The sequence below is a fragment of the Suncus etruscus genome, chromosome 10 (genome assembly GCF_024139225.1).
Source record: "Suncus etruscus isolate mSunEtr1 chromosome 10, mSunEtr1.pri.cur, whole genome shotgun sequence".
NCBI classification, from domain to species: domain Eukaryota; kingdom Metazoa; phylum Chordata; class Mammalia; order Eulipotyphla; family Soricidae; genus Suncus; species Suncus etruscus.
In genome coordinates this window covers 7,152,690-7,157,262 of record NC_064857.1, presented here as the reverse complement: position 1 = coordinate 7,157,262, position 4,573 = coordinate 7,152,690, and positions in this window count along the sequence as shown.

The window sequence follows — 4,573 nt, the reverse complement described above, 5'->3', positions numbered from 1 at the left end:
CCGGGCGGTGGCGCTAAAGGTAAGGTGCCTGCCTTGCCTACGCTAGCCTCGGACGGACCGCGGTTCGATCCCCCGGCGTCCCATATGGTCCCCCCAAGCCAGGAGCGACTTCTGAGCACATAGCCAGGAGTAACCCCTGAGCGTTACTGGGTGTGGCCCAAAAACCAAAAAAAAAAAAAAAAAAAAAAAAGAAATGTTTATCACAAAGAACAAAAATAACAAGGGCAGGCCAGGATGTGCAGAGGTGAGATTGTAAATGTATTCGAATTTTATGGAAAATGGTATAAGTACATATAAAAATTATAAATATACCTACCACATAATCTATGAGTTGTCTTTTAGGCATTTATAAAAAAACTCAATTTGGAAGATAATATGCACACTTATACTTATGCACCATCATTTACTATATTCAAGATCTGAAACAACCCACATATCCCATAACAGATAAGCAAATAAAGAAGTTGTAGGATAAATATGCAGTAGAATATTGCTCAACTATTTAAAAAGATAGAATCTTACCTTTACTATAACATGGAGAAAACTGAAAATGGATAATCTAAGAAAAATCAGAACAAAATGATAAAAAAAATGGTTAACCTTACTAACATGAAGTATAAATTAAAACAAGAAAATATAAAATGTCCAATAAAAACCAACTTCTAGGTTTAGACAGAATTAAGAAAATTAATGGGGGACAGGAAGAGATGAATCAATGCTGTAATGAAAGTACATTGGAAGTTTGCTGGTAATTAAAGTGTGGTTAGATTATATCCCTAAAACACAAACATTCACACACAAGGGGAACAATGTTACCTAAATAAGGCATTATTTTAAATTAAAATACTCAATAAATTTAATAGAACACTTTTATCAAAATAATAAAGCAATATTATTCTAATTCCTGGATTTACATGTTTCATTAGCTTAAATATTTTTGTGAGTATTTGACAGTTTCACTGACTTTTGTTTCCAGTATTCCTGTCAGAAATGTGTTTCCTTAGGAGCTACTTTGATGTCCCCACTACCCTAATAAGAGTTGTCAGAATATTTCATAATTTCTTCCTGCCATTGCAAGCCAGGCGTAATCCCTGAAAGTCACCCTTGTGTTTCCTCCCAAAACAAAACAAAACAAAACAAAACATAAAACTATTTAGAAAAGACATTTTCAATCCTAGGTTCATTGTAGTATTGTTCATTATAGCCAAAATCTGGAAACAACCCAAGTCCCCAAGAGTGACAGAATAAAGTTTTTTACATATACACATTGAAATACTACTCAAGTATAAGAAAAAATGAAGAGTGCAATTTGCTTGCATTTTGCAGCTATGCGGATAGACCTGTAGAGGACTATGCTTAGTGAAGAAAGTCAGAAGGAGGGAGACCAATACAGAATTGTCTTTCTCATGCATGAGATATTAAGAAACATAGTAGAAATATAACGATTTTCCAAAGACAGCAGAAAAATATGGCATTTAGTATGATCCAGAACACAGAGGCAGAAAGGGAGATAGTATGGTGAGAGGGCCACTAAGACCACAGTGGAGATAGGTGTTGACTCTGGGGGACGGTATCAAGTTAGAATGTGTCAGGCATGAAACTCTATCAATAAAAGTATTGTAAACTACAGCCTCTAAATTTCAAAATAAAAATTGTCTATTATAGAGACTGTGGGAATGGGGTGGGTAAGGAAACTGAGGAAACTGTAGGAAGTTGACTCTGGGGATGGGAATGTTTTGAACACTATGTCTGAAATTCAATCATGACTAACTTTTAACACATGGTACCTTAAAATAATAGTAATAATATAATCTTTATGTTTCCCAAAGTGGGTTATATTGATCCCTGGAGGGAGAACTGAAACAATTTGATCCAGAGCAACAATGGTAGCCTTGATCATAGAAAATATTCTCTGTTTATTTGCTTAATGGAGGTAGATTTCTGGGATGGGGAGGTGAGTGTGGGTGAGATGGTAAGATTTTTTTTTCTGTAAAAGACATAATAGGTAAACTAAGTATTTGAACTTCTCAATGTTTAAGTATAGGTCAATAATATCAAAGATGATATAAAATTAATCTTGTTTGTTTGTTTGTTTGTCTGTTTGGGTCACACCCGGTAGCTCTCAGGGGTTACTCCTGACTCTCCACTCAGAAATCACTCCTGGCAAGCTCGGGGGACCAGATGGGATGCTAGGATTCAAGCCACCATCTTTCTGCATGCAAGGCAAACTCCTTACCTCCATGCTATCTCTCTGGCCCTTAAAATTAATCTTTATGTTGTAATAGAACACGGTAGAAATATAAAATTTGAAATCAATGCTCAGAAAGAAGCACTATAATAAAAGACGTGAAAATTCTAGAACATAAAATTTTAACTTAAATATAAGAAAGAAATTTGATTAGATAAGTAAGACAATAAAGTTGTAGGGAGAAGAATGTGTAACTTTTTTTAAATTTTTTTATTTAAACAAATTTATTACATACATGATTGTATTTGGGTGAATGTGTAACATTTAAGAAAAATAAATAAGTATGTCGATATAAATAAAGATAAATAAATAAAAATAAATTAATCAATTGCTTTTAAAAATAGGCAACCTTGGGGGACCAGCGAGATAACTCAGTGGTAAGGCATTTGTCTTGCATGCAGCTGATTCCGGAATAAATGGTGATTTCTGAGCTCAGAGCCAGGAGTAACCCCTGAGTGCTGCCAGGTGTGACACCCCCCCCAAAAAAATAACTAAAAATAGGCAGCCTAAACATACTTCTTAAGCATCTGGAGAAGAAACTAAAAATAAATTCAAAAGCTAGAAAAAAATAATTAATAAAACTTACAGCAGAAATCTATGATATAGAAACCAAGAAAGTAATGCAAAGAATGAATAAAACTGGAACCTGGCTTTTTAAGAGAATGAAGATATACAAATCTTTGACTTGACTCGTGAAGAGAGAGATAAAGAGAGAGAATGAGAAAAAGAATTTCTCCAAACTTTGGATGAGAAGTAGCAGAGGAGAAATTATAACAGTTTTCAGTTATTTAACAGTGGTCCTCAAACTATGGCCCATGGGCCACATATTGTATTTGTATCTGTTTTGTTTCTTCATTGCAAAATAAGATATATGCAGTGTGCATAAGAATTCGTTCATAAGTTTTGTTTTTACTATAGTCAGACCCTCCAATGGTCTGAGGGACAGTTAACTGGCCCCCTGTTTAAAAAGTTTGAGGACCTCTGATTTTAGATATTGTGAAAGATTTTGTGAACAACTTTACGATGTTAAGCTGAAGAGTCTAGAAAAAATGTACAGATTTTTTAGCATCATATAATCTCCTAAAATTAAGCAAGGAGAATATAGTGGATCTTAACAGGCCATTCACATGCAAGAAAATCAAAATAGTGATTAGGAATCCCCTCAAGGACCAAAGTCATGAAACAAAAATAGGTTCACTAGTGAGTATACCAAACCTTCAAAGACTTGCTACCTTAACTCCATTACTTCTTCTGAATTATTGATGAAAAATATTATTTTACAAAAGCTTCTATGAAGGCAACATTACACTAATACTCAAAGTATGTATACCTTACTATAAAAATTTTTCAACAAAACCTTAGCAAACAAAAACACAGCATATGAAAAATTATATACCAGGACAAGAGAAATAGTTCAAGTAATGTGCATTTCTTGCATGCAGCAGACCTACATTTTATCACCAGTATCCCATATGATACCTGGAGTATCTCCAATAATAACTACTGTGTGTAGAGCCAGAAGCAAGCCTCAAGCATGACCTAGTGTGTCCCAAAGACAAATAAAAATACTAGGGGAAACTAAGAGATTAAATCAAGCAAATATCAGTGTGTATCATATATCATATACATGCTAGATATTATACTATACTATTTCATAAGTCATATTATGTTATATTAAATCATATTATATATCATTTCATAGCCTAGTCTAGTCCTGTATAATCTAGTATAGTATACATAATGTTTAGTGAGGAAAGTCAGAGAAATAAGGACAAACAGGGAATAGTAATGAAAACATCCAAAGGAAAGCAGTGAATTTAGGGGAAGAGAACTGATATGAAACTGGAAAAACGAAGGTCATACCCTCCCATACAGTCATTCTTATGCTGAACGACCCTAGCCATTCTCAAAAGATTAAACCATGGCAGCACAAGAGTATTACCATAATGTCCTTTTCTGTGACATAAAGACTTATAACTAACAATATTTGAAAGAGACCCACTCTCTTATGCCTGTTCTTAAATTCAATGTTCAGCTATAGTAATTGTATTATACCAGGTTTCTCTTATTTATACTGACTCTGAGTGACAAATTTATGGAGACTGTGAGAGAAACAGTAATCTTCTAGATAAATTTCTAACATTACAGTATTCATTTTCATGGTTCTACAAAATGTAGCCAGTTACTTCTTCAAACTTCTGTTACATGAGGCACATTATAGAACAATTTATATGCTCTTCTTATGCACAATATAAATACAAATAGAATCATCAAGAGGCAGATTAGCAATTTATAACATGTATGTAATGTGCATGAAATTAATAT